This window comes from Mustela lutreola, chromosome 12, assembly GCF_030435805.1.
Source record: "Mustela lutreola isolate mMusLut2 chromosome 12, mMusLut2.pri, whole genome shotgun sequence".
In the NCBI taxonomy this organism is placed as follows: Eukaryota; Metazoa; Chordata; class Mammalia; order Carnivora; family Mustelidae; genus Mustela; species Mustela lutreola.
Genome location: NC_081301.1, coordinates 42,653,552 through 42,666,494, shown reverse-complemented (window position 1 = coordinate 42,666,494; position 12,943 = coordinate 42,653,552).

Sequence of the window (12,943 nt, the reverse complement as noted above, 5' to 3'; positions counted from 1 at the left end):
ATTTAGAATAGCACTTTCAAGAAATGATGGCTCTAATCTCAATTTTGGTAACTGTGCAAGGATAACAAAAGAAATAACAAACATCAGACAAATCTCTTAAACTGTGTACATATTTTAATTCTAATAAATAGAATACCAGAACCCAGGAAGCATTATTGGTACATAACAAATGTTAGTTATTGTCAGGAAGCCTTCTCCCCATCCACTCTTTATTAATGTATTTCAGAAATGTCTTCTGTGCTGCTTCAGAGCTGGAGCTGAGGACTTGTTGATTACCTCCCATTTACCAGGATTACAGCAAATTAAATTTAACTGTGACTGGCATGCGAACTATCTGATGTCGGTTGGACATGGATGAGGAATATTGCTATATAAACCACAGTGAGTTTAATTTCTTTAAGTAATGAGATTTTTTGTGGTTGCCTTAATCATTAGAGACTTGTCAATATGAATTTTATGGTACATTACCTCTTGGTTGGAATATGCATGAGCCAACACCCAACTGAGGTGCTTGCAGTTGGAATCTTGGTCACTGGATATAGTAAGTTAGTTCTGTGAGCCAGTGTGATATAAATGGTTTAGAAAGCTCTAGTGGGTCCATGTCTGTTCTAATGATGCATAATGTAGGTAACACTCCTGTGAGGGAACATTAGGATCTCGTGGATATTTTCATGTCCTTCTGGGACTCACCATTCTATAAACAACAAGCTTGTCAATGAGAGGAAGCACATCCTCCACCAGGTATTAACCTCTGTTTCTTCCTCCATGTGGGTGCTCAGGACCTCACAGCAACAGTTATGAATGATCTAAGGCCCAGAATAAAGGGTGCCCAGGGAGAAGAAATTCCTAGCCAACTGCAACATCATAAGATGCACAACAAGTAAGAGAACAAGTAGGAAGACAGGAGTACCAGTTTCTTAAATCTTAGACAAGATCATTAGCTAATTTCTTATAGAAGACAGATTTTGAAGACACATCTTGGTAAGTTTGTCATAATTTGATGGAATTTAGATGCAATGGGTAGCGCAGAATGATAGTTCTGGTGCTGTCCTACTAAAATGCGAGAGTGACAGTGGACTGGTGGCAGAAAAGTGGCTGCGTTCAAACACAGTGACTCCTTCTATAGCCACATACTTCCCAGGTCCATTTTACACTGTGTCCCTGAGCCTATCTGCCTGTGGTTATCAAACCCCGCCCCGCAAACAGCTCTTAGCATTTTCTTGTTTATTTCTAGTTTGTACTTGACTACACTTAATAATATGTTGCTTTTAAAAGGTAGTTAGTTCATGGGTGCCTGGGTGGCTCAGTGGGTTAAGCCGCTGCCTTCGGCTCAGGTCATGATCTCAGGGTCCTGGGATCGAGTACCGCACCGGGCTCTCTGCTCGGCAGGGAGCCTGCTTCCTTCTCTCTCTGTCTCTGCCTGCCTCTCCATCTACTTGTGATTTCTCTCTGTCAAATAAATAAATAAAATCTTAAAAAAAAAAAAAAGGTAGTTAGTTCTTCAGTTACTTCATGTGTGACTTCTGCCTCTACCCAAGGTGGTGTGCTTACAATTTCATCATCTAACTCCTTTTTATTTTTTAGGCACTTATCAGATGATTAGTGCATGCCAGCTGGCTGATTGAAACTTTATTCCAAAAACTTAGAATTGTTATCCTTTAGCCAGGCCCCGGTCCTGCAAGGGCTTCTTTTGAAAATAGCTTTTGACTTCATGAATCAGAATCCCTGCGTCTAAGATTCAGGGTCACTTTGATTTAAAGTGGATGAGGAACTCGTGTCTTTTTGTCATCAGTATCATCTTTCCTACCCCGTTCTCCACACTATTTCTTTAGCCCAAAAAAGAAATAGAAAACCGTAAGTGTCCTTGGGGCCCTCTCAGGTCACCTAGTTTGAAAATGTTTGACATCTGTTTGTTTGTTTTTTAATTGAAATAGAGTTGACATACAATGTTAAATTAGTTTTAGGTGTACAGTATAGTGATTCTATATTCTGTATAGTACTCTTACTGACCACAGTAAGTGTAGTCACCATCTGTTGCCACACAGTTATGACAGTATTATGGACTATATTCCCAGTGCTGTACTTTTCATCTTTGTGACTTATTTGTTTTATGGGTGAAAATGTGTACCTCTTAATCCGACATCCGTGGGGTTTTGACATCTATCCTTTTTCTTCTTCAAAATTATCTTGACAAACGTGACCCTTTCTTTTCCATGTGACTGTAAGGACCGACTGGCCTCTACCACAAATAGACTTTGTGACATTTTCATTGGAGTTGCATTGAACTTACAGGCCAATTTATTGTCTTTCCATTTATAAATAAGCATAGCATATTTCTCCACTTACAACTTGTCATGTATTTTTAAATTAGGTTTTATAATTTTTTTTTAAAGATATTATGTATTTATTTCAGAGAGAGAGAGAGAGAGAGAGCGCGCACGCATAAGCAGGGGAACAGCGGTCAGGGAAGAAACAGGATCCCCGTTGCGCAAAGAGCCCATGTGGGGCTTGATCCCAAGATCTTGGATCATGACCTAAACCAAAGGCAGACACTTAACCAACTGAGCAACCCAGGCACTCTTAGATTTTATAATTGTCATGGAAAAGACACTTCCCATATTTTTTGAGATTTTTTTCAAGTTCTTTTTAATTGTGTTGCTATTAATTGTTTCTTCTGAAAATGACATTTTAAATTATTTGTTGCTATTGTTTAGTATCACTAGTTTTCTGTGTTCATCTTGTGTTTGGCAGCCTTGCTAACTGTTTTCACTGGTTGTAAATAATTAAAAACAACAAAACAAAGAAATAAACTCAAAACAAAAAGGTGCTAATCATTTCACTTTCATGTACAACTTCCAGTAGCTGCCTCTTTCCCAGGGTGTGCAGGGTCTTTAAGCATAACTAAAGGCTCTCCACAATCTGGCTTGAGCTGAATTTTCAAGGCCTCATTCTTACTGCCCTTTCCACTAATTTCTTGCAGATCTATGAGTGTTTACTGCTTTGTGACCACTCACCTAGTTCTCAAAGCCTGGAGTGCCCTTACCCCTCCAGTTGTGTATGAGGAAATCTTATTAACTGCAGCCACATGCTGCCTCCTCCAGGAAGTCTCCTTGAATTTCCCTGGTTGGAATCAGTGTGACATTTTGTTATGTACCCTTATTTTCCACCCTTCTGCTATTAATGTAAAAATCAAACTCTCTGTATTTACATTTTACAATGTAAATTATCATATAATATTGAAATTAGAATCTATTTATACACATATGATGAGCTCTGAGTATTACATACATATGATGAGCCCTGAGTAATGTATAGAATTGTTGAATCACTATACTGTACACCTGAAACTACCATAACACTGTATATTAACTGTACTGGGATTAAAATAAAAAACATAACAGTAAATAAATTTGAAACCATTAGAGGTGGTAGCAACAACAATGGCGTCAGTTTTGGAATCCGGCTAACCTTAGATCTGAATCCTGGCTCAGCTGCCTTGTATCCTTGGGCAAGTTACCTAACATCTTTGAGGTTCACATTCCTCCTCTTGAAAATGGGATTGCTTTGAGGATTAAATGATAATGCACGTAAAATTTTACCCTGTTACCTGCCCCAGGGTAATTGCTCATTAGGGTTAGCCACTATTCTGACATGGTAGATGCTCAGTTGGTGTTTGTTGAATAAATATAATCCTAATCCCTAGTTTATAGATGAAGAAGAGATTGAAAGGGCAAGAACAAGAAGCTTTCTCAAGGTCATACTTTTAGTTTGGGGCAGATCTGTAACTAACACTTCTGTATGCTAGCAACCAGGTGAGAACTCTTTGCCCTTTATCAACATAATGTAAATATAGTTTTTGTCCTCCCTCGGTTAAAAGCTTCCCAAGGGCCTCATTTTACTCACCTGTGTGCCCCTTACCTCTAGGCATAGCGCCTTGCATGTTAGATTCTCAGTAAATGTTGAGTGCAATTTAATTTAAGAAAGTTCCCATCAGAATCAAGAATAAATTAAGAAAATTATTTTAGCTGGTACATAGATTTGACTTTGCAGAAATTTGCTAAGCTTTCAATGTGACACATGATCAAGAGAGATTCTGACAAGGGAAAGCTTAATTTGAATATTATTGTGTTTGTAGGTGACAAAAATAACAGGCCACTTAAGCATCAAGATTTCTAGATAGAGTAAACATTTCATATGTTTCCAAAGGAAGAGGATAAAAATTCAGACACATTATTTTTAACCTGCAGTTTTATTCATGGCATTATGAGCTTAAATTTGATTATGAAAGATAAAAAAGTATTGCCTTTATAGAAGCAATGGAATTTGATGAGTTGTTAATCATGAAGGTTAATTAGTTCTCTGTGAGAACACGCAACTGAGTCACAGGTTGTAAGTCTGTTTTCAAAAATATAAGGAGGAATGGATTATCATGTCATTGTTTTTCATATGAAAATGCATAGAGAGATATTCATCTTTTTAGTAGCTTGCCTGGGAACTTACAGAATGTCTTTTTTTCCATAATTAAGATTTTGCACTTTTTCATATAAATTTTAAAGCTATAGACATGCATAAATAATTTAGTATAGAACAATAAACCAGATGGATGGATGAGAGGTAAGTTATTACTATCAAATCATAGTATTAGTTCTCTCAAAATTTATTTTCCTCTTCAGAAATGATTCATTATTTGCTTGCCTGTATTCCATGTGCAGGGATATAAAAGAGAAATAGTGCTGGAACATTGCTGATCACATGTCAAGACTCTCACTTGCTTTTACCAAATCGTGCTTTAAGAAAGAATGAAAATATTGCATGGGAAATGACATAAAGATCTCATTCTAAAGCACTTTCCCCACTAATGAACTGTACATTATAAGCCAGGAGATGTGTACATTTCTTTTCCGAACATGGGGAAAAAAGAAAAGAAAAACAGGTGGTCCCTTTGATGAATAGCAAATACCTAATACCCTTCTGCTGTTGCTACACCAAGATCCAATTATCTCCCACATTTCTTAACTGTGTTTACAAACTGCTTGTGTATTGAAGTTGAATTAAAGGAAAGAAAAATCCAAATGAAGAGGGAAAAAAAAACCCCAAAAAACAAAGTGAAGTTGAAATCCCGATCATTTTCATGCCTAAATATTGTCATGGTGGGAAAAAGACAGGCTAGAAAGTCGAGTTCAAATTCATACTTGCTCTAGGGCAGCTTGTGTACTGTCCAGCTCAGTCTGCCAAGTGCTTGTTAAAATTAATTATCATTCAGCAGCTTTCTCTCTCTAAGTAGAACTCCCAGAAAATATGCTTGGAGTGGAGAAATGCAAATTGGTTTATGAGGTAATTTTATACTCTAGGGACAGATTTTTTTTTTTCCATTTCACATTACTTCCTGTTGGAAAAGGTTCATTATTATTTATATAGCAGAACAAGCCCCAAAGCCAATCCATTTCCAACCTCATTGTCACTTTCTGCATTCCATACACCACTCAATTCCCAAATGAGTAGGCTAATTCTTTCTTCAGAGAGCCATAAAACTTGCTTGGGGTATTACTAACTTAGGTGACAGCACTTAATTCAAAATAAGTCTTATTCTCCAGCAATGTGTTCAAAGACCTCATTTCTCTGTGGCCGTAACTCTGGTGGGAGAGAAGTAGGCTTGTCTCTCTGATTATCAATTCTGAATTGTTCCTCTGAGCACCTTGGACCTACAATAATGGGAGCTACTGAAATACTTCAAGGTGCATGTTAGAAGACAATTATTCTACTTATTTTGCATTTAAGATGCACTTCTGAAGTGAATTTGGTTAACAAGATGGCTAGATTGTATTTTCAATGTAGTATGTTGTAATATTCCTATTTTGCAAACCCTATCAGGGCTTGTTTAAAATCAAACAGCAACATCAACAACACATTATTTACTTCCCTTCCCCACCCCACCCCACCCCCATACCCTGACTCTAGACTAATGTAAGGAGGGTGATTCTCCTGGAGTGACTAGTTTAATTAACTTCTGTGGGATGAGTTAGTCTTATCTGCAGGGTTCCGAGGCTAGCAGTAGAACCAATGGGTTGAAGATAGATTTTCCATCTCAACATAAGAACTTCCTGAAAGAATTGCATCAGGATAACAGTGGTAGAGTTCCCCTCCTGGAAGCATTCAGGGGCAAGCTAAACTGTGCCAAAGTGGCCATTCAGGTAATAGATGGACAGTACAGTCCTGAGAGGTGAAAAATGACTCCTTCAACTTTGTGTTCCCTCTTTTAATTGCTGCAGTGGGAAGAGAATTTACAAAGTGAAACCCCTTTGTAAGTGTAGGACTGGAACAGAAACTTACAATTCCTCTCTTGATTCCGGCCAACCCATGCAGAGAAAATGTCTGAAAGCTGTCAAAGAGAAAAGCTTCCTGAGATGATGTTTTTGTGTCTCTTTGGTATGTCTTTATGAAAATGTAAGAAAATATAAGTATGTATCCTTATCACCTTTCTTAGATAAAATTCGCATACTCTGTGGCCAGTTTTGTACTTTTTTTTTTCCATTCAATCATCTGTTTTCCTTCTGTATCAGTGTGTAGAGGTCTTTCTCGTTCATTTGTAAGAGCTGCCAAACATTCCATTCTGAACTGTAGTTCTATAACCAGTCACCTTTAGATGGACATGTGGATTGCTTCCAGGTTGATGCTATTACAAACTATTTTGTAATGGATAACATTCGTGATTTTCTGAGTGCACAGGTATATCCTTAAGATAAATTCCCAGAAGTAGGATTACTAGGATAAATCCAATTACAGTTTTAAAATATATTCCCAAATTTCCCTCCATAAGTGTTGTATTATTTCACTCACCCTCGTAGTAAATGAAGAGCCCACAAATTTGCCAACCTTATGTTTAGTCAAACTTGGATGTTTGAAGATGTGATAGGTGAAATATGGTAACTTAGTGTGGTATATTGTTGCATTGCTTTTATTGTGGTCACAATTGGAATCTAATCATATGTTTCAAGATCATTTGTATTTCCTTTTTCCCCGTGTTTTATATTTTGCCCATTTTTTTACTATTGGATTTTTGGTCTGAGTTTTTTTTTTTTGTTTTTTTTTTTGTTTTTTTTACATTTCTAGCTACTTTTTGCATCCTGTACAGATTAGTCCTTTGTCTACAGAATGAATTATAATCTATTTCCCAGTACTTTATTTGATTTTTATTTTGCCACAGTTTGTTTGTTTGTTTGTTTGTTTTAAAGATTTTATTTATTTACCTGACAGACAGAGATCACAAGTAGGCAGAGAGGCAGAGAGAGAGGAAGAAGCAGGCACCCTGCGGAGCAGAGAGCCCAATGCAGGGCTCCATCCCAGGACCCTGGGATCATGACCTGAGCTGAAGGCAGAGGCTTTAGCCCACTGAGCCACCCAGGCACCCCATGTTCATTTTATGACATGTGAGTCATATAAATTGTGTCATAGTTGGAAAGGTGTTTCCCTACTCTAAGGTTATAAAAAATTTTCCATATCTCTTACAGTTTTCATGTTTTTGCTTTTTTAAAAAGATTTATTTATTTATTTGACAGAGAGAGAGAGATCACAAGTAGGCAGAGAGGCAGGCAGAGGTGGGGAAACAGGCTCCCCGCTAAGCAGAGAGCCCGATGCCGGGGCTAGATCTCAGGACCCCAAGACCATGACCTGAGCCGAAAGCGGAGGCTTAACCCACTGAGCCACCCAGGTGCCCCTTATGTTTTGTTTTAAATGTGTGATCCATGTAGAGTTTATCCTGGTGTATAGTGTGAATTGGGGTCCAACTTCCATCTTTTTTCCCCTAGAAAGTGACCCAGTTGTTACTCTTTAAAGGGGAGCTGGTTTTGCCACCCCAGAATATGCCACTGTGGCATAAGGATTATCTTGAGCTGAAGTCATCCAAGAGCCAGAAGACTTCAGAAGAACTTTGACCTCTCCCTCAGCTAGCTAAAATCGTTTAGATGGTGGTGGTGGGGGGGTGCTGACCTAGAAAGAGAGCTATTACCAGAGATAGATTTTTATCTGAATAACCTATCTGTATGGCAGGGCAAACATCTAATTACCAAACATCTGCTCTTCTTATGGTTCTGTGAATTACCTTTCTCTCTTTTGAAGTCCCAGGCCCCTGTCTTTCTCAGCTCAGGAAGGCATATAAACCTCCACTGCCTGATTTGTCCGTGAGTCCATGTCTTTGTGACTCCTTTACATACAAAATTAAATTTGTCTTTGTCCTGTTAATTTGTCTTATGTAAGTTTAATTATTAGATCAGCCAAAGAACTTAGAGGGAAAAAGGGAAAATTTTTCTATCCCTATACTGTAAATATGGATTGATTTTAAGTGACCGTGACCATGTTAATAGCCAATATAAATAGCCATGAATATAAAAAGTGAAATAACAAAGTTATCTGACCAAGTAGCCAAACCAGTAGATTGATTTGGTTAATCCAGAGAAACAGCTGATCACATCAGCAACAATAGGAACAAACCAATGGACAAACACAAAAATAACAAAAAACAAATCAACAGGTTCTTTCAGTTTATCCTTAACCTTTATTTGATCTTCTTGAAATGGTTTAAAGAGTTCTGTTATATCTTGGTCATAACTATGGTACGCCTGGCACTGTGTTACCTCCCATCTAGTCAGTCCAAGTCAGGTGGGTCTTATTAACCTCATTAGACCTGTTGAGAGACTGAGCCTCAGAGAAGTGAGGCAGTTTGCTCAGGGCCATTACTAAAGAGCGGTGGAATAGGGTTTTGATCCAGGTATAAGGTTATAAAGTCAAAAGTCTTTATGTTTTCAGAAGATAGTGAATTTCATTGTCTGAGGTATATGTAAGGGGAATAAGGACACCTGATAAGAAAATGATGTATTTGTTAGACACATGCAAAACCACAGTCCTTCTTGCTTCTGCTTACCAATGCCATTGCATTCATGTAGTTCAATTATAAAACTGAGAATGACTATATACAGACTGCCACTGTAGTTGCTTGTAAAAATTACTTTCCTAATGCAGAAGAGTAAAAAGCAAAGGCATTTAAGCTTGTCACATATCTTTTTGGCGTTCTGCTGACTTTTAGGTAAGATTACTTGACTATGAAGCTTTCATTAAAAACTGAAGATCTTGGGTGCCTGGATGGGCGAAGCCTCTGCCTTCGGCTCAGGTCATGATCTCAAGGTCCTGGGATAGAGTCCTGCATCAGGCTCTCTGCTTGGCGGGGCGCCTGCTTCCTCCTCTCTTTCTGCCTGCCTCTCTGCCTACTTGTGCTCTCTCCCTGTCAAATAAATAAACAAAATCTAAAAAAACCCCAAACCAAACCAAACCAAACAAACAAAAACACCTGAAGATCAAGTCTATACAAAAGGGAAATCCATCATCAGGAGTGGGTAATTCAAGTCACACACTGACTTGAGGATGAATATAAAAAGTGAAATAATGTTTATGACCAGATACATTGCTAGTTTCTTGACACAAAAAGGGCCCAAAACCCCAAGTTTGTGTCTCAGTTTTAGTGTTTTATTAGATTATTTCTTTGGTAGTTGAATTGTTCATGTATTTCCATAATGTTTAAAGCTATGTTTTAACATAAACTTAGAATAAAAACGCATTTTTTCAAAGTTATCTGTTAATCCCTGAGGTGTCTGGGGCTTGTCCGCCAGGTATAGGGCTCCCGTGGCAGTGAACACAGGCAGGAAAATCCTGGGGCTAGGTATCCAGAATCTATATTAAGCTATCCATGACTGTGTTGCCTAGGCCAGGAGGTGAAGCCACAACTGGGAAGACTAAAGTCTTAGGCAGACCGAATGGGAACGGCATTCAGTGAGCAGCCTGACCAAGTAGCCAAGGGAACACAAATAGAACCTCAAGTGTGAGGTACAGACAGTTCTCACCAAGAAACAGGCAGGTTACTTCAGATGTTTTAGGAAGTTAAATATGAGAACAGTTCACTTTAGCTGAGGCTAGTGTATAGGCGTGAAGACAGTCACTTCTCCAAGTTGCCTTTTGTGTTTGTGTGCCTTTAAAATGTACATTAATAGTATTTTGCAACTTGCTATTTTCCATGCAACATTGTGTTTTTGAGATATATCAGATTAATACTACATATTGTTTGGGGGTAGATAGAAAGAAAGTAAAAGTAGAAAAATAATGCATAGCTCAGATGCACACCAAATGTGGGAGGTGGTGGGGGGTTAGGGATCCAGAGAGCGAGGAGAAGAGCTCTCAGTCTGGGTAGGTGGTTGTATTAGTCTCTTTGCTTTTCTATGTATTTGAAATATTTTATTTTAAAATTTTTATTTATTTATTTACTTGACAGAGAGAGAGATCACAAGTAGGCAGAGAGGTGGGCAGAGGGGGTGGGGAAAGTAGGCTCTCTGCTGAACAGAGAGCCCGATGTGGGGCTCAATCCCAGGACCCCAAGATCATGACCCAAGCTGAAGACAGAGGCTCAACCCACTGAGCCACTCAGGCGCCCCTTCAATTTTTATTTTTAACTGTGGTAAAATATCCACCAAAAAAATGTACCTTTGTCAAGTGTATAGAACAGTATCATTAAGTCTGTTCACACAGTTGTGCAGCCAATCTCCAGGATCTTTTCATCTTGAAAACTACAACTCTGAACCCATTAAACCACAACTTCCTACCTCCTGTTCTTTCCAGCCCAGGCAAACCACCATTCTACTTTCTGTTTCTATTAATTTCGTTACTCTAGATACCACTTACAGTATTTGTCTTTTTATGACTGGCTTATTGCACTTAGCCTCATGTCTTCAAGGTTGATGTATGTTGTAGCATGTAGAATTCCTTTCCTTTTGAAGACTGAATAGTACTCCATTGTGTGTATAAACTGCATCTTGTCTATCCATTCATCCATTGATGTTGTTTCCTTAGAGCTACTGTGAATAGTGCTGCTATTAACATGGCTGTACAAATATCTCTTTGGGACCCTGCTTTCAACTCTCCTGGGTATATACCAGAAGTGGAATAGTGGAATTGCTGCATCATATGGTAATTCTGTTTTCAGGTTTTTGTTTTGCTTTGTTTTGTTTTTAGGAACTGCCAAACTTTTCTACCATGACTGCTTCATGTTCTACTAATAGTGGACAAAGGTTCCAAATTCTCTGTATTTTTGCCAGAGCTTGTTAGTTTCTTCTTCTTTTTTTTCTTTTTCTTTTATTTTGTTTTTCTGGGGGGATAGCAGCTATTCTGATGGATATTAAGTGGTATCTCATTGTTTGCATTTGCATTTCCCTGCTGATTATGTGTCTTTTTGAAAAGATTCTATGTTGTGAATGCAGGTGAGGGAGATGAGTGGGGCTGGGGCAGTGTTGAAGGGGGAGGGGTGGGAAAGACATGGGCCTAATCAGGAGGAAAGAGAGAAAAAGGCTGAACCCTTCCAAGTACCCAACAGATGCAGAGGTTTCTGTGAGTGGTAAGGACTACAGTGAGCCAAGAAATGGGGCCGAGACTGGTGATGTTGCCCGAGATAAGTGAGTAAGAATGATACAGGAACAAGAAAGGCAAAGGAAGCACCATAATTCCTGGTAATTAGTTATATTTCAGTAAAACTGAGTTGAAAGACATTACTTGGTAACTGCCAGTAGTAGTTAGGTGCCTTTCACCAGTCAGAAACCAGTTGTCTTATACTCTAGGGTATTTGAATCTATCAGCCTTCTAGAACGATGCATTCAGTGAAATAGTTTAGACATTAAAAAAGTTTGTGTGTGGGTCCTGTCCGGTCTGTGTATGAGGAGGGTGGGCGCAATGACTTGTCTTTGGTACACTCTGTCTCTTGTATTCTCCTGGGGAGATATTCTACCACTTGCCACCCAGAGGGAAAAAAAAAATGCCTAGTATTTACCAAAGGACAAGTATTTTTCAGTCAGTAGGGAATTGCAATGCTTCCTGATGAGCAGAGTCTCTAAGGGTGTATTTGGGAGTTGTAATAGTTTCCTAGGACTATTATAACAAATTACTGTAAACTGGATGACTTACAGTAATAGAACTTTATTTTCTCACAGTTCTGGAGGCCAGAAGACCAAAATCAAGGTGTTGGCAGGGCTGTACTCTTTCCAAAGGCTCTAGGGGACAAACCTTTCTTGCCTCTTCCAGCTTTGGGTAACGGTTGGCATTCCTTGGCTTTCTTGGCTCCTGGCCACATTATTCCCACCTCTCCCCCTACAATCTCACATGCCTTCTCTGTTTCTGTCTTTAGGACATTTATCAAAGAATTTAGCATCCGCTTGCATAGTATGGAATAACCTCATTTCAAGATACTTAATTACGTCTGCAAAGACTCTTTTTTTCAAATAGTGTGATGTTCATAGCTTCTAGAGATTTATTAATGGATGTACTTTTGCAGGGGCATTATTCAACAGGAGTGCAAAGGCTTTGTGAGGAATACTAGCCCTGGGGCGCCTGGGTGGCTCGGTCATTAAGCATCTGTCTTCAGCTCAGGTCATGGTCCCAGGGTTCTGGAATCCAGCCCCATGTCGGGCTCCCTGCTCAGCAAGAAACCTACTTTTCTCTGTCTCCTACTCCCCCTGCTTGTATTCCCTCTCTCTCTCTGTGTCTCCCTCTGTCAAATAATAAATAAATAAATACGGAATACCAGCCCTTACCCTCTGACCTGTGTCTTCCCTGGGAGTGGGAAAAGATATTAGAACCTCTATGCTTTTGTTTGCTCTCCAACAGGCACCATCCAGAGTTAGTGATGGAACAAGCACATTTGGCATGTGAGTCAATTTAATGTCCCACACATATTGTTGGTTGTTAGAATTTCAGACTAATGTGTCTGAAATTTGAGTGTTCCCATTTTCGACTGGTTCCCAGGGACATAGTCCTCTTTTGCTTCATCCTTTTCTCCTCACCTCCGTCCAAAACTGTACCCGTTCGTGGAGTCCTGCCGGGACTCCATGCTGGGGGCAGGAAGAGGGTAGATTGG